Below are 24,716 nucleotides of genomic sequence, written 5' to 3'. Positions count from 1 at the left end.
TCCTCCTTCTGATGTGTTTTTGGTTAGGGTGATAGGCCTTGCTTGGTCTCCCTGCTGAGTCAGCCTGGGTTCCTGCACTAACCTCCACCTCCTGGGGTCAAGCTTCGTTGAATCTTTGATGTTCATATTTCTGGATCTTTAGGGTTTTCTATGGCATCTCAGAACAGGGTGCTAGGAACTTTGTGGCCCCTAAGTATCTGAGACATTGCAATATGAATACTGACATGTCACACTGGTAGCTACCACTTACAGTAGTTTCCAAAGTCCATTGTCTAAGTTTCTGACCAACCTGTGACTTTCTGACCACCCTTAAGTTTTCTCAAACCCCCTATTTGTACTACCTCTAGACACTAAGCATTGCAGGCTACATGTACCTGGCCTGTCTCTGGGTATTTTCTTTTCTTTTTTTTTTTAAACAAATTTATTTATTTATTTTTAGTTTGCAACATTCACTTCCACAAGTTTTAAATTTTCTCTACCTCCCCTCCCCTCCACCCTCCCCAAGACACCATGCAATCCAAGATAGATAGATAGATAGATAGATAGATAGATAGATGGATAGATAGATAGATAGATAGATAGATATAGATATATAGATATATATTCTTACTAAACATATTTTCACATTAGTCAGGGGGGTACTTTCATAAACTGCCAATTCATTTGCCTGTGCTAGAATTGGTTTTGCTAGCAACCTCCTTTCCTGGGCTTCTGGCTCACTTTTTTATGTAGTTCTGAGATGGAAGAAGTCACAATAATTTCTCATTGTATGTTTCAATCATTATTCAATCTGGTATGAATTTCAGGCTTTTGTTAGAGTACCTACATATGAAATTAAGCCATGAAATTAAAAGACACTTGCTCCTTGGAAGGAAAGATATGGCACATCTAAACAGCATACTAAAAGAAAAAAAAGCAGAGATGTCACCTTGCCAACATCTATATAGTCAAAACTATGATTTTTCCAGTGGGAATGCATGGCTGTGAGAGTTGGATAAGGAAAGCTGAGTGCTGCAAAATCAACACTTTCAAACATGGTGCTCAAATTTTGAGAAGCTCTTCAACAGCCAGGAGGTCAAATTAGTCAATACTTAAAGAAATTAATTCAGGCTGTTCACTGGAAGGTCAAATACTGAAGCTTAAATACTTTGGCTACATAATGAGGAAACAGGACTCATTCAAAAATGCCCTGATATTGGGAAAGATTGAAGGCAAAAGGAAAAGAGCCCCACAGAGGATGAGATGGATAGATAGTGTTATGGAAGCAAAGAACATGAAGTTGGGGCAGACTTCACGAGATAGTGGAGGATAGAAGGGCCTGGCTTGCTATGGCCCATGGGGTCATGAAGAGTCAGACATGACTGAACAATTGAATGACAAACCTGCATATGGGAGTCTGACAGTCTGCTTCCATCCAAGTAGCCATCTTAACCAGAAGTCCCAATGCTGACATTCTATGTTTTAAGGTACCTTTCAGCTTTGGTGGTCTATGTTCTAAGGCAGATGTGTCAAGCATGTGGGTGGGTCTCATTGTGTCATGCCTGGATTAAAATGTAATTGGGAAATATATAACAAAATAAATTAAATAACAAAATAAAATACATAACATACACTAGAACACTAGAACAAAAATTAGTTAATATGTCGCTTTCTAAGTGAACATGCAACCTGCAGGGATCCTTATTACAGTTTAGTGATTTTCTATTTGAGTTTGATACCACTGTTCTCAGGTACCTTTCAGTTTTGACTGTCTGTGTCCTAAGATACCTTTCATCTTTGATAATCTGTTGTTGTTTGCCCTTCGTTCTTGAAGAGGACCACGATATCAGGGAGGTGATACCATGATATGCAAATGAATTGGATTTAAGGGAGAGAGGTCTGTGCAAAGTCACCAGCCTCACTTTCTCCTCTGGAGCCATTTGGGTCCAGTGGCCAGATATAGATCAGGATGACTGCAGATGGCCCTGGATGCAATGGGAGACCTTGGCCCTTTTAAGCTAAGGTCTCTAACAGGTCTCAGTTTGACTGAGGCAACACCCATTCAGTGATTAAGGCTAGGTAAGAATGATAATCCATGTTCTAAGGTGGCTTTTGGCTCTATCTTTCTCAAGTTCTATGAATGAGCAGAAAAGCACCTAAAAAAACCTCTAAAAAGTACTCATCAAATTAATTGAGAAATAGTCCCAAGCCCATCTCTCTAAATGTACTAGCAATCAGTGGCTGAGGCTTTACCAATCAGCCACTTACATAAACCATGTGGAGATTGGGCTGTGAAGTTAGGAGTGAATTACTCTGGGGCTGAATATTCCCAAATCTGACCAGAGGTGTAACAAAGGCTCTGGCTGAAATACGGTTAGAAAATTCTTTTGCTGATAGGGTCATAACTTCTCTTTGCTCCCAATTCACATGTCTACAAAAAGCTATCTAGCTACTGGACATAGTGCTTCATCTTATGAGCCTATCCAGATTAGGTCCTAATCATGTTCCAGTTAGGACAAGCTCTGGCTTATATATTCCAGGAATTAAAGATATTAGCAGAAACATAATGATATTTGGGAATAAGGAGGCACATTTTATATGTGAAGTTCTATTCATTCTTCAAATATTAGATACTGAAGGGAGAAGTAAAAATAAATAAGCCCTGGTTTCCCAAACTAGATTGACTCGAAGGATCCTCCCAGATAGATGATCTTAACATCCATGAAAATGAAAAGGAAAAGAGAGATGAATTATAATGGTCCTTAAGGTAAAGGACTGAGTGTAAGCCAAAGATACCTAAGTTTTCTTTTAGACCAAGGATTTGGGGAGCAAAAGAGAAGAGAGAAATGAGTGGAAGGAAAGATTTTTTTAAATTGGGGACCAGTGCAAATTTTGAATAGGACTCTTGTAAGCTTAGGAATTACAAAAAAAACAATAGGCAAAGACGGCACCCCAAAGGAAGATCAAGTGTCTCTTCTATGTTTGAAGATGTTTCATTTAGTACCTGGATAGATAGATAAAGTATTTATTAAGCATTTACTATGTGGCAGGCACTGTGCTAAGTGCTGGAAATACAAACATAAGCAAAAAGAAAAGCAGTTACAGTCCTTAAAGAGCCTATATTCTAACAGAAACTAATACTAGAACCATAAAAAAAATATTAGAGGTCATTTAATCCAACCTCCTCATTTCACAGATGAGAACATGATTAGAGCTATCCAAAAGTGGAATGGGCTGCCTTGAGAAGTGATAGGTTTTCCTGCTCCTAGGTGTTTAAGTAGAGCCTGAATGACCACTTGCTGGTATGTTATAGTGGGGCTTCCTTTTCATATATAGGTTGGACTAGGTGGGTACTAAGGTCTCTTTAAGTGCTCCAGTTTATGAGTCTATAATCTGCCCCAAAGTCATATGGGTAGTAGAAGACAGTAAACCTGAAACCTGAAAGTGGGTCTTTTGACACCTTCTCCACTCTACCATTATTCTTCCCTCTGAGAGAAAGTGCTCATTGTTGTGTGAGACCTACTGACAAGTCCCAAATAGGCAGAATCCTCCCTGTTTACAGCCCAGACCAGTGGGCTACCTGATGTAGGCTACCGGCCTTATGTCACCATCAATGAGGACCAAATTTGACCCCCAAGATTTATGTGAGAAGGCAGGTTTAAGCTGCATGTGCTCTCACTAAGTTTGCTTTCCTGAGCACAGGGAGGTGAGATCACAGTCCCTCCATGGGTACCATACAATCTTGGGGTGAAGGCTTCTTTTAAATTAATCTTCCATAGCTTGTCATTTCCTAAATTGTTATTATTCCTTCCCAAAAACATGGAGCAAAGGGGTCTAAATAAGCAAATCTTTTTTTAAAAAAGCTTTGTGTATTTGTAATTTTATTGATTATATTTTTTTCCCAGCTCTCGGCACAGTGCCTGGCAAATAATGTGTTTAATAAGTTTATCTATCTATCTGTCTATAAACATTTCCACATTAACTTCATTCCCTGAGAGCTCTTTTGTAAGAAAATAAAATAAGTGAAATTAAAACTTTAGTGACCTAATCTGAAAGTGAATGCAACATTTAAAATCCATAGTACCAGCCCTGCCAACGTATCTTTAAAAGGTGGAGTTTTTTTCTAAATAATAGAAATCTATTTTCTCTCTTTCCTACCAATTTTTTGGGGGGAGGGAATAAAAGACAAATTTCTTATAACAAATATATATAGTCAAGCAAAATAAGTTCCCACATAGCTATATACAAAAACAAATATTCTGCACCCTTAATTCATTGCAGCAATGGATATCATTTGGTGATGGATAACATGTTTCGTCATCAGTCCTCTGGAATCATTGACAATCATTACATTAATATTGTTCTAATAGCTTTAAAGTTGTTTGTCTTTACAATGTTGTTGTCGTTGTACAAATTATTCTCCTGATTCTGCTCATTTCATTCTTCATCAGTTTGTAAAACTCTTCAAAATTGTTTATTTTTATAATAATGATATTATCGTGTAAATTCATCTTCTGGCTCTACTTACTTCACTCTTCATCAGTTCATATAAGTCTTGACATGTCTTTTTGAAATCATCTATTTCCTCATTTGTTACAACACAATAGTACTCCATCACATTCCTATACTACAACTTTTTTCTATTTTTAAATGTTTTGTTTGTTTTTTTACTTTTATTTTCAGTTCCAAATTCTTTCCTTTTCTCCAACTCCTCCTTGATGCATTCAGAGGGCAAGAAATACAATACCCATTATACATATAAAGTCACGCAAAACAAATTTCCACATTAGCCATGTGGCAAAAAGGGGAGGGGAGAAAAATAAAGAATGTGGGAAAAATATGCTTCAGTGTACACTCAGAATACATCAGTTGTCTCTCTCTCTCTCTCTCTCTCTCTCTCTCTCTCTCTCTCTGGAGGTGGATATCATTTTTATCAGTCTTTGGGAATTGTTTAGAGCAGCTAAATGTTTCACATGTTGGAATTGAGGGAATTTGACCTTTCACCCACTACCCATAGTTGATTGTTACAATATTACTGTTACTATATACAATGTTCTCCTGATTCTGCTCACTTCACTATCTGTTCAAATAAATCTTCCCAGGTTTCTCTGAAACCATCCCCTTCATCTTTCCTTGCAGAACAATAGTATTCCATCACAATCAAATACCACAACCTGTTCACACATTTCTCAATGGATGGTCATCCCCTCAGTTTCTGATTCTTTGCCACCACAAAAAGAGCTGCTATAAGTATTTTTGTACATGTGGGTCCTTTTTATTTCTCTTTGATCTCTTTGGGATACAGACTTAGTAGTGGTCATATACCACAACTTATTCAGCCTCTCCTCAAATGATGGGTATTCGTTTAGTTTCCAGTTTTTTACCATCACAAAAAGACCTGCTATAAATGTTTTTGTACACATATTTCTTTGATCCCTTTTGTTTATTGACCATTAATTAACTGTCACAAGTTCTGGTTATACAATCCCTGGGCAGATCCTTTGTCCAGTAGTGGTTTCTGTTGAACTGGAAAACACTGGGTTTTGCTTTGTTTTGCTGGTGGGTTTTTTTTCCTAATTCTGTTTTATTTTCCTAAACAAAGAAACTGGGAGTCTAAAGAGCTCAGTTCCACTGCAGGAACTGGGAGCACCAGCCAAGGTCCTGCTGCCAAATTTGCTAAAGTGCCATTTCATAAAATCACTTAAGCTTCTCTGTCTCAGTTTCCCGAAAGGCAAAATGGGGATAGTGATAATTTGTTTCACATAGGTTCTACAGAGGAACGATTATCATGGAAGCACCTCAGATTTACAATTTTTAACATTTGTTATGTGTTCTGACATGGGTGCTCCTCCCCTGGCTCCCTGGTGTTATCCTAGGCCTAAATCATGCCTCTCACTGCCTAGTACAGCAGGGACTGGATTTAAAAAAGATATCACCACCTTATTATTAAGCTTTCTCTCTAATATAATCAGAAGAATTAAAAGAGCATTGTAAAGAAGAGTGTTTGGGTGGGAAGGTAGGCAGCTGTTTAAGCACTTCATGTCAAATTTAGGGATTACAGATATTTCTCCTATCTAACAAAAGAGATAGTGCATATGAAAGAGCTTTTTACAAGCCATGAAGCATTATAAGTACATAATTGATTAGTAGTAGTATGCACCCATGTCCTCTGTTTGAAAAGCTAATGGAGCTGTCCACATCAATACTGAGTAAAAGCACTTGTCACAGTGGGAAATGATCCTGGAGGGACAATCCAGTGGTCCACAGACAGAAGCTAACAATCCGGTTTTTATCTTATAAGTCTATTGTCTACAGACCTCCTCCTCTTGAGGCATCTTGCTGCTAGAAGAACGTGCCTTGCTCAAACAATTAAAAGGGAAGTGGGCACCTCTTAAAAGAGGTCTGCTTATTAAGAACCGCTTAACAATATCAACACACTTCAGCAGCATCCCTTGGTGAGCAACAGGTGAATCAACTGGCCAGGCCAAAGCTTTTAATATACACTAGACTTGGCTGTTGAGGCTGAGATCAGAGTGATTCAAGAAACACTTACAGGCCATTCGGGGAAAGGCAGAGCAATAAGACAAGGGAACAGTGATCAGCTAAACTGCCCCTTATAAAACACTCATGTTATTTTTGTTCTGCACCTTGAGTTTCTTTATGATCTCTTATATTTCATCTCCAGTTAATAAGCCTTTATTATGAAAGTAGCTCTGGTTTGCTTGTTTGCTTCTATAGGGATACAGGGAGACAGAAATCCTTTTTCCCTCCTCATCCTCAAGTCAGAAGACATAGAACTATTGTATTTTTTATTTTAAAATGATTTATTTAAATAATATCAATATTCAACACAATCAATTTGAATCACTTAATTACATCTGACATTTAATGAAATGAAATTCATCCCATAAAACCTAAAAGCAGATTTTCATTCATTTCTTCTAAACCCCTAGCAGGTTTCTTTGCTTATCTACTCACACCCATTTACTTTACCTCCCTTTTGGCTATAATTAGTATATATTCTGTCCTTCTGATTTTGCTTTACATTATTTCATTAAAATCTTTCTATATTTCTTTATATTCCTTATGCTTTTAAATCTTCATTGCATTATAATATTCTGCTACATTCACATATCATAATTGGTTGGATGGTTCTTCTTTTACTCATTTAGGTTTTGTTTGTTTCGATTATAAATAATTCTGTCATGAACATCTTACAATGGATCTACTGAGCCAAAAAGCATGATTATTTTGGTAATTTTTATTTCAAACTGCCAAAATGTTCTTCAAAAAAATTCTGCCAGTTTGCAATTCTACCAACAATGAATTGGTATGACTATTTCTCACCCAATACTGGCAACTTTAAGTTTCTATGTTTTTAATAATTTTGATCAATTCAGGAGGCGTGACCATACCTTAAAGTTATTTTAATTTGTATCACTTGGCTAATAATGTTGAGCACTTTTAAAATTATTAACAATTTGGGATTTTTCTTTTGAAAATAATCTGTTCATTGTTGTTGTTCAGTTGTGTCAGACTCTTCATGACCCCATAGTCCAAGGCTGTCCATTGGGTTTTATCTTTTTTGGGCAAAGATACTGGAGTGGTTTGCCATTTCCTTCTTCAACAACCGAGTCTAGTGTTTACTAAAAGCTTTGGCTTGGCCAGTTGATTCACCTATTGCTCACCAAGGGATGTTGCTGAAGTGGGTTGATGTTGTTAAGTGGTTTCCTTCAGTGGATTAAGGCAAACAAAGGTTAAGTGACTTGCCCAGGGTTACACAGCTAGTAAGTATCTGAGGTCACATTCGAACTCAGGTCTTCCCAACTCCAGTGCCTGTGCTCCATCCACTGATCCACCTACTTTCCTCATATCCTTCATCAATTTGTCCATTGTGGACTAGAAGAAAATCATTGTCTTTTTAAGGTTTCCTGTTGTTCCTGTTATCTCCATTTCTTTTACAAAAGACAGAAAGAAAAGGGAGAGAATTACAAATTATTAATTAATATTGATGGACTTTATTCATATAGTTATTTTCCCCTTAGAGAAGGGCCAATGATAATTCATGTTCATCCTAAGGCATACCAGCCTACCTGGCCCACCAGCCCACGCACTGTTCATAGCAATGAATAAACATTATGGCTTGCCATTAACATGGAATAACTACCAATTAAGTCATTCCTTCATGTAAATTCAGTCAATCAAAATGAGAAATATTGTGCGCTATGTTCAATGCACCACCCTCCACAGCACTGTGAAGGATACATGAGCAGTGTAGGACCCGGCATTTGCCCTTGCCCAGCTCACAGTTGGAGAAATGAGATTAGCAAACATGAAATGAGTAGAGAGCATGGCATGACATATATCATAACTGAAAAACTTAAATTTATGTGAGTGATGTAAGGGGTTATTAAGGGCTAACTCTTATATTACATAGCTAGCCCTGAAATGTGTAGAGTGCAGAGGAAGTCATTGTGAGCTGGATAGTACAAAAATATGGTTTTTACAGAATACTCTGACAGTCACTGAGGAGGTGTCCTTATGGAGGTCATGGTTTTAGTAAGACAAGAGGACACACCACGGATGACTTACAATTTAATGGATTTGTGATGTCATCGAGGTGGATACTCCCTCTAATGGCAGGTCACAACTCATCTGCACTTTCTCATCCCAAGCATCCTTGTCCTGCAAATCTTCCACAGGAGATTCTACTCAATATGCTAGAGGCCTTTCTTCTGGGTCTCTTGAGATTACATGGGTACTGGTGCAGTTCCAGGGCTTATCTCTCACTTTGGCTATGTGACCATCCTACCTCCTTTGCCAGGGAAGGGAACAAGCATTTATTAAGCACCTACTATGTGCGAAGCACTTAGTGCTTAGTGCTTTACAAATATCAACTTATTTGATCCTTGCTAGGTATTATTATTCCTATTTTAAAGTTGAGGAAATTGAGGCAAATAGAAGTTAAGTGACTTGCCCAGGGTCATATAACTAGTAAGCGTCTGAGGCTAGATTTGAATGCATATCTTCCTGACTCCAGACCAAGCACTCTACCCATTGTGCCACCTAGCTGCCTTCCAGTCATACATCTTTTTACTGCTTCTTTCACAAGATCCATTGTTAGGAATGTCCTGAGGTCTATCCTCTCCCACCATGCATCTCTCTATCATCCTCTGGGAAACTCATAATTTGGATTCCTTGGTGTCACAGGAACATCTTTTACACCATTCCAGATAGGCTTTTGTTTTCCTTAAAAGGAAATGAAACTCACCTCAAGACTTAATTGGTCCAATCAAGGATTATACTACTAATGGTAGCCTCCTGGTCCTTTAAATGGAAAAGCCAGGACTCAAAGAGTCAGGGGATCTGCCCTTGAGTTGGACACATACTTCAGACTACAACCACCCTGGACAATGCCAAGACAGAAAAGCAGCATCCAAATGACTGAATGCTATATCCTTGCTAAATCTAACCTTCCTATGCTAAGTAAATGGTCTACAAGTGTCTCAGTTCACTCCAATTCCAAATATGAACAACCGAACAACCTGAGTCAACTTTCCCGGCCTAAGGCCTTAGAGATTGTGTCATTTCATCATTCACAGCTATATAGCATCAACAGAAGAATACTTATGTGAACAAGATAGACTTTTGTTTCAGGGAGAAACTTAGAATCATTAAAAGCCCTTCACAATTTCCTAAAAGTAATCTAGTCTAACCTCTTCTTCCTATTCAAGTCTGGGCCCAGGTCATTATCCTTCGGTAGGATCTGTCCAAGAGATAGATAGATATACAGACAGACAGACAAACAGACAGATAGATAGATAGATAGATAGACAGACAGATGGATAGATGGATAGATGGGGAGAGAGAGAGAGAGAGAGAGAGAGAGAGAGAGAGAGAGATGAATGGATGGATGGATAGAGAGATAGAGAGAGGGGGGTAAATAGATGGATAGATACGTAGAGAGATATCTTGGACAGATACTGCAAAAAGAACGTGTTGTAGCAACAATGCTACTTGCTGCTACTGTGGCTGTGTAAGGCCAATAACACCAGCACAAGGAGGGCTGCTAGCACAGGTTCTTTGATCTGCTTTTCTAAGGAAAGTCACAAAGGGGTTAACAATCTGTCTTTAATTAAACATACATATATCATTCACTTAGTTCTGGGGAAAAAGTCAGCACCCTGAACTTCAGAGCAAATACAAACAGAAATTACAAACAGAGAAAATATAAACAGATCAACAGACAGGTTTCTGTCTGACCATAGCAATACATACAAAGTTACCAGAGAGAGAAGCACCAACATTTGGGTTTTCAAATCTGGGGGGCTCCTTAAGGGCTACCCAGAGTCTTGTCTGGCCAAATCACCAACACTCTTCCAATGAATATGTCCCCAAAGCAAAATGCCAGCCTCAGAGCATATATATCCTGTTTAGGGCCTTGGAGCTTAGCACCTATTTAGCAAAAGGGTGTAGACCACAGGCTTAGCATCTACTTAGCAAAAGGGTGTGGGAAAGATCTTTAATCACTAGCACCATATCATATATATTGTTTCCAATCAATGACTCTTGATTCAAACAAAGGCAAGACTCAAAGACATTGGATTGTCTTAGTGCTGAGAAGCACTCCAAAACAAAAGACAGCAAAAAAGAGTCACCCTGTGTGCCATTGCACATGTACATATTATATATTTATATGTATTGTGTATGTAATGTATATATCGTATACACATACATATACATATAAAGACAGATAGATTGGCAGACAGCTTTATGCATTGTTTATCCGACTATATATCATAGCTTGGATAACAGGAATTCTTCATCCCCTTTCTCTTTCTGTGTGAATAGTTAGGCCAAACCCTTTTGAGTGACTATGAATCTCATTTAGGAAGCTCTGGAATGTTGAAGGGGTTGATAAAATCAATACAATGTCACCTAGAAACCCACAAGTAAAATACACATTTACCTGGAAACCAAAGGAAGGTAAGGATAGAGGGCTAGCGTTTTCAATAACCAGCAGACATTTATTAAACACCTACTATGTACGAGGTACTGGACACCCCAAAGAAGTTCAAATATAACAGTCCCCACCCTCAAAGAGTTTATATTCTACTGGGGGAAATGAGAAGGGGACAAAATACTAAATATCCATAGAAATTTTTACACAAAGTATCCCATGAAAACTTGACTAGGTAGAAAACACTTTCAGCACCTTTATTATGAATAAGTTTATAACCTTAGCTAACTGACACCTTTGAAAGCAGAGTCTAATAGAGCCATATTTTAATGGAAGGGGAATGGATGTTCAAGTGAGTCATCCTTATCTATAAATGAGGGTGAATTAAATGATGACTAAGGTTCCTTTCAGCTATAAATCCTATCATCCTATGAATATTGCTTGGATAATGTGGATTCTATTTTTATACCACAGCAGAGGGCCTTGAACAGCCAGAAAACAACATACAGGAGTATTTAAATGCTAATAACAATCTTGCTTGGAGAAGGGGTCTGGAGAGTCAACTGCCCCCTCTTTTTTAGCCATTAACTCTTGGAATCTTTAAGAAGTGAACAATAGAATATTAGTCTAGCTAAACCCCACTGAATAAAGACAATTTTTTGAAAGGTTAGAAATATTTAATGATAATTTGTAAATATATGCTCTTAGAAGAAATTTGCCAACTCAGCACAAATGTGCGACTCCATCAGAAAACAAATTCTAATAAATTCTTGACAGCAACTCGAAAGCCATATATATGAGAGCATTCTTGTAAAGAGTATGGAACTAGAGGCTTTGGCAGGAGGCTGTGTAAACCTTCTGACAGGAAGGATGTGGGAGTTGGGGGAGAGAAAGGAACAGGGACAGAGACACATGTTGACAGACAGACAGACAGAGAAAGAGAGAGAGAGCCACCCACAAGAAAGAAGGAGCAGAGTTGAGGCCTACAAGGACTGAGCAGAAGACCTGTATGCCCTAATATACTTCCTAATACACTGGAAGTATACACATCCAGTCTTTTTAGTTCATGTGTAATTGATTTCCTTTTTCACTAAAATCTCTATAGTTTGGTCCTCAACCAGGTGGCACAGTGGGGAGATTACTGACCTGGAGTTATGAAGACCTGAGTTCAAATCCAGATTCAGACACTTAAAAGCTGTGTAACTGGGCAAGCCACTTAACCTCTGTTTGCATCTGTTTCCTCAATTATGAAATATTAATAATAGCATCTACAACCCAGAGTTCTGAGGATCAAACAAGATTATTTGTAAAGTGCTCAGCACAGTTCTTTGCATGTAGTGGGTACTTAAATGCTTTTTCCCTTCCCTGCCTTTCCCTTCCTCATCATCCCTTGAGGATCAGAGAAAAAAAATACATTTAACATATCAGATCGAAAAGTCACCTTAGGGATTTTGTCCTTTTTTAAACAATAAGTCAGTTTTGAATCACATTGGTCCAACCTGTTAACAACAGAAAGCCACCTCCTTAATTCAGCCACATGACTCATTCCTGCCCTGCTTTCTTTGGGCTAGAGATGAATGAGGAAAAGGTGTATTATTACGTGCCCCTATTCCAATTAACTGGAAAGTAATTAGGAAACAATAGAAAATTATGGTGTTGCCATGGGAAGCTAAACAGACCAGTTCTTCACATGGGAAAAGGGAAGGGCAAAGAGGCCAAGATAATACCGAAAGAGTAAGTAAACATGGTGGCATACCTCCTTCATAATTTGGAGGGAAACAGCTCTTTTCCCTAAAGTTGACCTTGACCGGAGACTCTAATAAGTTGTAAATTCCACTTTTAATTTACCAATTAGAGTGACAGATTTGTTCAGCATTTTCCCCGTTTTTGAGTGGGTCCAATGAATTCATGCAAGTGATCATAGAAATGAATTGGGGCTAATTTTTCTTCATCCACTGTCCTGTGGGTGGGTCAGAGGGCTTCATTCTCCGAGGCTGCCATCCAAAAGGCCACAGAAAACTCACATTTTACTGTCACAAGCTCACTACTTTTCCTTTTCATTTTCTTTTTAACATGTGAGCTAAGAAAATCCCCTAAAGGCTAATTAAATGGTTTACTTTCTGCCCTCCAGTGTATTGTGCTAAATATATTTGCTACTTTGGATGTCAACAGCAACAGATACTTCTGAAAAGCTTATGCAACATTAAAGATTAAGGAAAGGAGGAGGGAAAAGCACTAAACACTTCAGCTGAATATGTTGGGTTATGCTAAACTCTAAGAAAAAAAAGATTCTAATATTGTGTAATAAACATTCCATTTAATGTTTCCAGGGAGAATATAGAAATTTGCTACTTAATCAAAGAATTTTTAATGTTTTATCATTTTATCTGGTGTTGGGGAAGAAAGGAAGGAAGAGGAAAGGAAAGAAGATATGGAGGGGAAGGAAGGAAGGAAAGAAGGAAGAAAGGAAAGAAGGAAAGAAGACCTGAGCTTGTCTCCTGCCTTGAATAAATACTACCTTTGTGACCTCGGTCAAGTTACTTAAACTCAGTTTTCTCAACTGTAAAATAAGGGGCTGGCCTCTAGTTCCACGGCTGTGATCCTATGACTATCTCAAGTATTGTCATGTGGAAGAGCGTTTGCCTTGTTTCATTTGGTCCCAGTAGTGAGAACTAGTACCAAAGGGTAGACATTGCAGGGAGACAGATTTTTGACTCAACATTAGGGAAAACATCTTAATTAGTACAGCTATACCAAAATGGAATAGGCTGCCTCAAGAGATAACGAATGCTCTGTTATTGGACGTGTTTAAGTGGAGGCTGGATGGTCACTTGTCAAGGTTGTTATAGATGAAATTCATGATGGGAGGAGGCATTGAGCCCTGGCAAATCTAAGAGTCTAGAACTCAACATTTCCTTGGTCCACAGCACTAATCTGAGAGCTGCCAAAACTACCTAGGGAGCAGGGTAACTTCCCGAAGCCTCAAAGGAAAGGTGATTCTCCAAGAGGCCTGACTAAGCTGACTTGAAGAGGAAAAATATCAGTTCCCGTTCAACCCATTCTATTAAACTTGGTGTGTGTGAGGTGTGTGTGTGTGTGTGTGTGTGTGTGTGTGTGTGTGTAGACCTTAATCGCTTGCCAGAATCCTGACTCTCAAGTTCAATGCAAATTCATTGTGAACTGTTTTTTGACAATAATTAATAATAATTTTGTTATCCAGTAGTTTCAGACTCTTTGTGGCCCCAGTTGGGGTTCTCTTGGCAAAGATACTGGAGTGGTTTCCCATTTCCTTCTCTAGCTCATTGTACAAATGAGGAGACAAACAGGGCTAAGTGACTTGCCCAGGGTCACACAGCTAGCAAGTGTCTGAGGACAGGTTTGAACTCAGGAAGGTGAGTCTTCCTAACTCCAGGCCCAGCGCTCTATCCACTGCACTACCTAGCTGCCCTATAAAAATAACTATTATAATAGCTAGCATTAATTAAGCAACTATAATGCGCCAGGTACTATGCTAAGTAGTAGCACTTTACAAATATTACCTCGTTTGCTCTTTACAACAACCCTGGAAGATAAATACTATTATTATCCCTATTTTACAATTGAGGAAACTGAGGCAGACAGAGGCTAAGTGACTTGCCCAGGGTCATACAACTAGTAAGTATCTGAGGCAGGATTTGAACTCAGGTCTTTCTGACTCCAACTCCCAGTGCTTCACCCACTCAGATACCTTAAAAAAAATTACAATATTTCCATTAAACCATATTGGTATAATTTCTAGCTTAGGGGATGGTCCTGTCAAAGCTCATTTTGAACCTCGTTCTTAGTTTTTAAGGAAATGTCTCAAGCTAATTGGTGCTCCTTAGCTTACTCTGGTAAATATTAGCAATTCCTAAGGGAACTTTCATGTGAACCTTGAGTAATTTTCTGAAAACTCAGCACCTCATAGACTCTCAATGATTATGGAGCATCAGGTCCTTCTGGAAATAAGATAGATGTGGCTGGCATTTGTCATTTGGTTTGGGGTTATTGTAGGCAAGGAGATCGGGCAGTAGCAGTCAAACCTTCATGACTCAACAGGCTTCATTAGCCACACCACTCTTCAGAACCTTACCACTGCAGTCCTTGGTCAAAAAGAGGCTCTCCAGGCCCCCACCTCATCTCCATCTTACTGGAAGCTATAAGCCCAGCCTCCTTTAGAGCTACAATCAAAGGAGGGCATTAGGAACTCCGTCCCAGGGTGTTGAAATTTAAAAGGCATCGATGACCCTTGTGCTCCTTTAGCAGATAGAGACAACTAAGCTTAGAACATTGTTAGCAAGAATGAGTACTTAAAACAATTAAAAAAGAAAAAAGTTGAAAAAAATTAAAAAAGAAACTTAAAACCCTTCTCCCTCCCTCCCACCAAAGTTCTGCTTCTTCTCTGGCCTACTCCTTTCCTTCGGTGATGGCCTCCACATCTCTTTTGCAATACGAATGACCTCCTGTTCTTATCAGGGACCTCGGCTTGTCCCAGATACAGCTCATAAGTGTCAGAGGTGGGATTTGAATCTATGTTCTCTGACTATAAAGCCAGTGCTTCTTCCATTCTACCAAATTATTAACTTAAATATTTTGCAATAGAAAGAAAGCCCCCATCTACATAAAAATATTTATAATAGCAAAGAACTGGAAACAAAATAGATGCACATCAGTAGGGAATGACTAAACAAACTGTGGTACATGAGTGTGATAGAGTATTACTGTGATGTTAAAAAAAATGTATACGAAGACTACAGGGAGACTTGAGAAAGAAGATTTCTATTAACTGAAGCAATGTGAAGTAAGCAGAACCAGGAAAACAATAAACATGATAACGCAAATGGGGTGAACAACAAAAAACAAAAACTGAACACTGTGTAATTATACATGCTGACCATGCTTGACTCCAAAGGAGAGCTATTCAGTCCTCCTTCCTTCCCTTCTTCTCAGAAATGGGGGGGGGGGGAGCTGTTTATGCCAAATACAGTACATATTGTTGTATTAGACTGTTGTTTTCATTACTTTTGCTGAGTTGCTTTTTTTGTCCATTTGCTTTCTATTTTATTAGAAATAGCTCTCTAGGTAGATGGGGGAGGCGTGTCTGTGTGTGTGCACATATATTGTATGTATATAAATCTATACACATACTTATATATACACACAAATACATGTATTTATACATACACACACTTATATATATATATGCTCATCTAAATAAAGATGATGTAAAAACAAAAAATTATCAATAAAATCATTTTTTAAATTTCAATATGTTGATTTGTGTTTTGTTTCTACGTAGATGCTTTTTTCCTTGGGAATCCTGAAGAACAGACTGTCACCAGTGCCCATGCACGGGTGCCTATACATACAGCTCTCACATGTTTCCGTTGTATAACCACTGCTAAAAATGTTTGACTCCAATCCTCCTGGCATTTCATACACCATGGCCTGAATCCTAAGTACACACATACACTAATCCCTCATATTGATTTCATTAATTCCTGGCAACAATGTTGGGGAAGATGCAATTAATAGAAAGGAGATCAGTGGAGCAGGGGCTTATCCAGGATATAGAATATCTCCTTGGCCCCAAAGTGAAGGGTCCTTATGTTACTGTCTTGGGGCAGAGTGACTCAGGGAGAGCGCCAGAAGGGATTTGGAAACATCTTCTACCATTTTGAGTCCTAAAAGACCTGGAGTTCATAGTGTATCTCTTATATCCCCATCCCAAACCACCTTCACTGACCTTTTTTAGATCCTATTATTACGTGATATATTTCATTCACCAGGCAACAGGGTGATGCAGTGGATAGAACACTAGGCCTAGAATAAAAAAGACCCGAGTTCAAATCCAACCTCAGACATATACTAACTGTGTGGCCCTGGACAAATCTCAACCTCTTTGCTTTAATTTCCTCAACTGTAAAATGCAAAAAGTAACAGCACCTGCCTCACAAGGTTGTTGTGAAGGTCAAAGGGCAGAGGGCCTGACACATAGTAAGTGCAATTTAATATTTATTCCCTCCACCTTCCCTTTCCTCCCCCTCCACCCACTGCACCAAAGAGCATGCTACTAACTAGTTTCCTGATCCTATTTAGTAATAAAGCTGTCAATCCCAAGCTCACGGTAGTGGTTGAAGATTCCATGGACCACCCATTATAAGAAGTAGGTACTTGGAGTTATCACCAAGTTCTCTCCTCTCTCTCTCTCTCTCTCTCTGTCTCTGTCTCTCTCTCTCTCTCTCTCTCTCTCTGTCTCTCTCTCTATCTCTGTCTCTTCTCTCTCTCTCTGTCTCTCTCTCTATCTCTGTCTCTGTCTCTCTCCTCTCTCTCCCTCTCTCTCTGTCTCTCTGTCTCTCTCTCTCTCTCTCTCTCTCTCTCTCTCTGTCTCTGTCTCTCTCTCTCTGTCTGTCTCTCTCTCTCTTCTCTCTCTCTCTCTCTCTCTCTCTATGTCTCTGTCTCTCTCTCTCTGTCTGTCTGTCTCTCTCTCTCTTTCTCTCTCTCTCTCTGTCTCTCTCTCTCTCTCTATGTCTCTGTCTCTCTCTCTCTTTCTCTCTCTCTCTATGTCTCTGTCTCTCTCTCTCTGTCTGTCTCTCTCTCTCTCTCTCTCTCTCTCTCTCTCTCTCTCTCTCTATGTCTCTGTCTCTCTCTCTGTCTGTCTGTCTCTCTCTCTCTTTCTCTCTCTCTCTCTGTCTCTCTCTCTATCTCTGTCTCTGTCTCTCTCCTCTCTCTCCCTCTCTCTCTGTCTCTCTGTCTCTCTGTCTCTCTCTCTCTCTTCCCTCAGCAGGGCTCCTTTGGTGGGTGGCAAGATTTGTCTCCTAAGTCTAGGTGTTTACTGTAGTTTTATCCAGCCAGATTCTTGACTTGGCTCCCACCCATTTATGAAACTCCACCCCCATCCCATCCTCTGGGGCATTTGAATGGAATTCACAAAGGCATGCATACAGTTCTTTCATCATTCATTCCTTTATTATAAAAGAATGAAACAAAAACATTAAAGCTTCCAGGCTTATTATACATTATCCCTTCTCATACACACATGTACACACCTGTCAGACTAGCCTGCTCAGTTCTTCATATACTTGTCTATCTATGTCCCACCTTCATGCCTTTGCCCTCTCTCATTCCCCCAACCAGGATGCAGTCCCTCATCATCTTTGCTTTTTAGAATCTCTAATTTCCTCCAAAACTCAGCTCAAGTCCTTTCCTGATTCCACCGCTCCTCACCCCCACCCCCAGCTGCTCTGTCCTTCTCTCTCCCCTCTCCCAACGAAATTGTATTAATTTTGTACATCCTTTTATGAGTATGTGTTGTCTCCCCTAATAGAACATAAGTTCTTTGAGGGCAGGAATGGTTTCATTTTTGTCTTTGTATCCCCAGAACCTAGCATAGTACTTGGCACACAGTAGGTGCTTAATAAATGCTTGCTGATTTCTTGATTGATTGAAAGTAAGCATGAGGAATCCTCTCATATGAGAGAGCAGCAAACCCTCTTTGTCTTCAGACAAGCCAAATCCTAAGGCCCAAAGGAGCATAGCTTTGGGCCCTGGGCCTGGCTCATATGCAAGGAACCCACAACCTCACTATAAAATCACTATTAAATCTTATATCATGAGCGTGGCTGGAGGAGAAGACGCAGACTGACTCTGTGCCAATTTGCATATTTTTGTCCTGTCCCCTCTTGCATCCATCTGGCTCATGTCTGATCCACACCCCCCACCCCCACCCAAAGCCCTCTTCCACCTCTACCTCTACCTCCACAAAACCATCCTATGGCCTCATTCCCTTCTCATCCCTTCCCCCAGACTCCTACTTGTACAGTCAAGGGCACGTCTCTGCCCTGTTTTAGGCATGGCAAGGAAGCTGCATCAGAGGCAGCTGGTGGCTTTGTACACAGAGCACTGAGCCTGGAGTCAGGAAGACCCGAGTTTGTCTGGCCTCAGACACTAGCTATGTGACCCTGGGAAAGTCACTTAAATGCCAATTATCTCAGTTTCCTGAACTGTCAAATGCGAATAACAGTAGCACCTACCTCACAGGATGTTTGAGAGGGTCAAATGAGATAATATTTTTTGTAATAATGCCTAGCCCAGTACCTAGCACATAGTAGGCACTTAATAAATGTTTCTTGCCCTTTCCTTCCCCTGCCTTTTCCCTTGCTACAATAGGACGGCAACAGCCTTCATTAAGCTTAAGTGAAAATCCATATCCATTCTGGAAGCAAAGTTGAATACATTTCTGATTTCTCATTTTTAAACTGCCAGCTTTCCTTCTAAGTTTGCTTTCATTAGCATACAAAAATGGTAGAATAAAGGAGGGGCATGTAGAAGTACCATAGTCATGCTGGGCTGGGCTGGTAAGAGTGTTTATAAGACTGATTAAAAAAAAAGAAAGAAAGAAACCTCACCATCCATTTGTAAAGTTCTACTGCATTATTAAATATACTGGAATTTACAATATAAGCCAGTAGAAAAAAAATCCCTTTTATCTAATAAGCTCAGAGTGGTTTATAAGCATTGCCATTAATCCTCAGAACAGCTCTCGGGGATAGCGAGGTAGATATTGTCATCACCATTCTGTGGAGGGTGAAACTGAACCCCAATGTTCCACAGCTCATCAAGAGTGGACACCAGATGGTACCCCACCCCGTGTGCTATGTAGATGAATTGTTAATGAATCTGTTAATAATGAAAACACAAGTTGTCAGCTTCCAGGTCAGGCCCTGTCTGATTCCCTGCACAATCTTTTTTTTTTTTTTTTAATATCTAACTTCTACTCAGCTGTAGCCACAGGGAAGGAAGACTTATCAGTGGATGAGAAAGGGGCACAAGTCAGGGGATGTGGCTATTGCCCAATCACTTGCTATTTTCCTAGAATCATAAAATGGGAAAAGACCTCAAATACCACATAGTCCAACTCTCCCATTGTGTAGAAAGGAAAAATGAGCTTCAGAGACATTAAATCATCTGCCTATGGTCACACAGCTAGCTTAGTGTTATAACTGGAAGTAAAATCCCAAGCTTCTAAAAACAGTCCTATGTTTTGTTTTGTTTTTCCATCAGGACACATGGCCTCTCTATTTTGAAAGTGACAAGGTTCATTCCCCCCCACCAACAAGCTAAGTGCTTTGGGGGAAAAACATTCCTTCTCGACAGGAAACAGTTGAGATTAGTCTCTATTTTGGTATAGTCTGTAGTAATTGAACAGACTCTGCAAGGAGATAGTCTCAATGACATTGTGATTTTTCAAATGTCAAAACACACAAAGATCAGGCAGTTAGGTGGCTCATTGAGTAGAGCACCGGCCCTGGAGTCACGAACACCTGAGTTCAAATCCGGCCTCAGACACTCGACACACTTACTAGCTGTGTGACCTTGGGCAAGTCGCTTAACCCCAATTGTCTGGCCTTCCCCCCTCAAAAAAAGCAAAAAAAAAAGACACGCAAAGATCAGCAAATTAAAATTAAATCTCAGGTGGGTTGGAGAAAACTGTCAAGTTAAAACAACGACCACAAGAAGTCTTGTTCACCCAGCAGGGAAGCATGTAGTCCGTATGTGTTCTTTTCATTGTCTGTGATCCTGAATACTCTCTTCATCCTCCTTGTCTGGATCATCCCCTCTCCCCTGCCCCCTAAGCATGGGGGTTCGCCAAGATTCCATCCTGGGCTATCTTCTCAGCTGTCTGTTCTCTTTCTCTCGTTGATTTTCCTCATTGGCTCAGCTCCCTTAGGGTCAATAACCATCTATAGACAGATGATTCTATAAATCCAGCCTTAATCTCTCCCCTGAAGTACAGACCTGCATCACCAACTGTCTGCTCCATCTAGATGTCCCATCTGCATTTCAAATACAACGCGTCCAAAACGGAACTCATTATCTTTTCCCCCTAAGCATGCAAGTCCTCCAAGTTTCCCTTTTTAATTGCAAGGGCACCACTATCCTGCTGGTGTTCCAGGTTTGCAACTTCAAAGTCATGTTTCACTCTTTCTTCTTCCTCATCCTTCTTAGTGTACTTTGCTTCTTTCCTGATATACTATCTCTGCCTTTCCCATTAGAGGATAATGGTATGTGAGTGTGTGTGTGTGTGTGTGTGTGTGTGTGTGTGTGTGTGTGTGTAAGGGCTTCCTGAACCCTTTTCAGGGCTACTTTCCACCTTTGGTGTCCGCCTGGCACTCAACTCTCACCTGTGACTCCAAGAAGCTGTAGCGTATGCAGCAGCCACACCCTGGTAAAACCATCTCAGCAGATGGGCTAAACCAGGTTGAGGGTAACTGACAGGCCTCAAACCTATAGGTGAGTTAGGGGGATTTCTACCCCAAGCACGTGAGGACCTTCTCCAGTGGAATGGGTGGATGAAAACAAGCTGAAGCAGGCACTGGGGTGGGGCGGTGCTGAGAGTTTGGTCAGACACTGAAGATGCCAAGGTCATCCACTGTATCCTAAACCATCGCCAGGCATCTTAACTTTTTTTGTCTTGCACCAGACTTCCATAACTCTAGAAGAAAGAGTGAGGCTGACTACTCTGTGTAACTCTGCCTCACTCAAATCTAATTCATGCACTAGTCATCACCCATGATGCCATTGGTCCCCTTCGAAAACAAAGGACAAACAACATGTGTGTGTGTGTACATATATACAGTTGTTAAATATTGTCACTTCTAATCCAACCCATCTGATCCATCCATCCCTTTTTTTCCACTCGCAATGCAACTACAAGTATAGACCTTTATTACATCTTCCTCAGACTATTATGACATCCTCCTGGCTGTTCTTCTTGCTTCCAGTCTTTCTTCTCTTCAATCCATTTACCACAAAGGACAAAAAAAAAATTTCTAAACATGTTACTCCCTTATTAGTCAATAAACATTTATTAAACACCTACCGTGTGCCAGGCACTGGGGGTGCAAAGAAAAGCAAAAAACAGTCCCTGCCCTTGAGGAGCTCATAATTTAATTTAAAAATTTAATATAAAAATAAAAATTTAATAAAAAAGGACAACATATATAAAGGTAAATTATATATAGTGTATGTATATATATATATACTCATATATACATATACAACAATATATGTCCATGTATACACATACACATATGTATAAAGATGATTATATAAAAACAAAATATATCAATAAAAACATTTTTAGAAATTTAAATATATATTCATATATACATATACAACAATATATATCTGTGTATACATATACACGTATGTATACAGGTACATCTATACACATGTCTAGATAAAGATTATATAAAAATAAAATACATCAATAAAATCATTTACAAAAATTTAAATATGTCAGATCGTGTTTTGTTAATACATACAAACTTTATTCCTTGGGAACTCTGAAGAACAAGGTGTCATCAGTGCCCATGCATGGGTGCATACACATACAGCAATGTGTTTCCATTGATCACCTCTGCTAGCAATGTTTGACTCCAGTCCTCTCGGCATGTCATACACCATGACCCTCCTCTGTCTCTTTGATCCAGGCACGCTCTCCCCACTGCTCTAGCTACCTGTGTGCTACTCAGCTCCGCAGTTGGGCCCTGGGCCTGGCTCATGTCCAAAGAACACACCACCTCACTATAAAATCTTACATCACGAAAGAGGCTGGAGAGTAAGACTCAGATTGACTCTGGGTCAATTTCCATTTTTTTATCCTGTCCCATCTTGGCCTTCATCTGGCCCATATCTGATAAGCTCGTAGCCATGTCTGATCCACCCCCTCTGAAAGGATTACAAACTTGTCCTCCCTCAGGCACATTGATGATGAGAGTCTCCAGGTTTTCATAAAATTTTTCTTTGATCTCCTCAGGGTTCATCACGATGGAGCATGTGCACTGATGATGGTGGCATGGCACTTTCCTGCAAATGGCAATTGTATTGTCATGAGCCTGTCATTCACTCCTTTTGTGGGGCATACAAGCTTGTTGATTAGATTAGTTTTGATTGCAAAACCTATGCCAGCTTCATGGCACTCTCTATCACTGTGGTCATTCCCAAAAAATGTGTATCCAGCTCTGACTTTGGTGACTGGTCTTCATTCACCAGACTTGTTTCACTCAAGGCTGCTATCTGGATGTGATACTCTCACAACAAGAGCTATTGGGCTTTCAGGTCTACTGGATTTCATGTTATCCACAGGCATGCACATATTCCATCTATCTATGGCAAGTAGAATCATCCTTACAAAAGGTTTTATGCTTTTTGTGTGTTTTGGCCACTGGGTGGGATCCTTGACTGCTGTGGTAAACAAGCCAGGGTTGGATGAAACAGAAATTTTTAGAGCACCTTTTCTAGCCCCTTCCTCACACCAGGAGATGACCAGTGTAGTCCTTAAAAAAGGCTGCTCAGATATCCGGGGGCTGTTGAATCCTACTTCTGCTTCAGTCTAGTAAAAAGACAGTACTATGGCCTAGGCCGCCTGTGTGCAGGGTTGTAACTACAGCTCCCGGTGTATCCACAACTGGGGCTTTATCTGTCACCACAGGATTTTGAGGTAGGTAAAAATGACAAAATGGTATAGGTGATATTTTTTGACTCACATACAAATTGAATTTAAGTGAGACAGACATGTTCAAAGTCATGGACCTCATTCTGTCTTCCAGAGTCATCAAAGTCCAGTGGCAAAAAAAAAGTCAAGACAATTGGCCATGGCCCATGATGCAGTGAATGACCTTGGTGTCTTCAATGTCTAACCAAGCTCTAAGTGCTCCACAGCACCTGTTACAACCATCTTCATGGCTATTGGAACAAATTGTTCTCACCTGCCCATTCCACCTGGGGAAATCTTCACATGCTTGGGGTATACAAACCTAATTCACCAACATGTTTGAGGCCAATCAGTTATCCTCAGCCTGGTTTAGTCCATCTGCCAAAATGATTTAGCAGAGTATGACCACTGTGAATGTTACCACTACTTGGAGCCACAGATGAGAGTTGGGTGAATCAACTGGACACCAAAAGTGGAAAGCAGCCCTACAAAGGGCTTGGTAGCCCTCACACCAGAGATACTAATCTTCCCTGAATAAACCCACATTCCAAAAAGTCTCAAAAATTCTACAGTCCCAAAAAGGACTTTGGGAATACATGAAGAATGAAAGTGAGGAAAGAAAGGTCCTGGAGACACTGGCTTAAAACACACACACGCACACACACACATATTATTTTTAGAAGTTGCTGGAAAAGGGAGAATATTTGCAATGAAAGTAATGGCACTAGAAAAATTTTAATGAATGAATGTCTTAGCCTCCCATGCTCACAAAAAAAAAAAGCCCATGAGTTTTTATTCTTCAAAAAAAATCTTCCTAGCCTTAGTAAAGATTACAGGGAAATGCCCTCAATGATATATTGAAAGCACCTTCCAAAATCATCCAATTTATCTCCATAGCAGATTTTAGGCAAGGAAAGGTCATGTGACTCATTAATTATTAGGAACATATCAGTCATCATTCTTTGATTTTAAAAAGCAACTTATTTATATAGCAATATACAAAGTTCCTTCCTCCTTTTCCTTATATTGTAAGGTAATATGCAAGCAACTTTAGTGCCTTAAACATATTAGGTACTTTATTTAGGTGATTTTTAATTGAATTATGCCCATTTTACAGATTAGGAAAATAAGCTTCAAAAGAGGTTAAAGGACTCCTCTATAGTTACATATCTAGAAAGATATGAACATTTGTGATGGTCAGAATAATAAACCATAACTAGCAATTGTATTGCTGGCAGGTATATATAAAAAAGGAAAGAA

The sequence above is a fragment of the Trichosurus vulpecula genome, chromosome 1 (genome assembly GCF_011100635.1).
Source record: "Trichosurus vulpecula isolate mTriVul1 chromosome 1, mTriVul1.pri, whole genome shotgun sequence".
Taxonomy (NCBI): Eukaryota; Metazoa; Chordata; class Mammalia; order Diprotodontia; family Phalangeridae; genus Trichosurus; species Trichosurus vulpecula.
Note: the sequence above shows the minus strand (reverse complement) of the source record.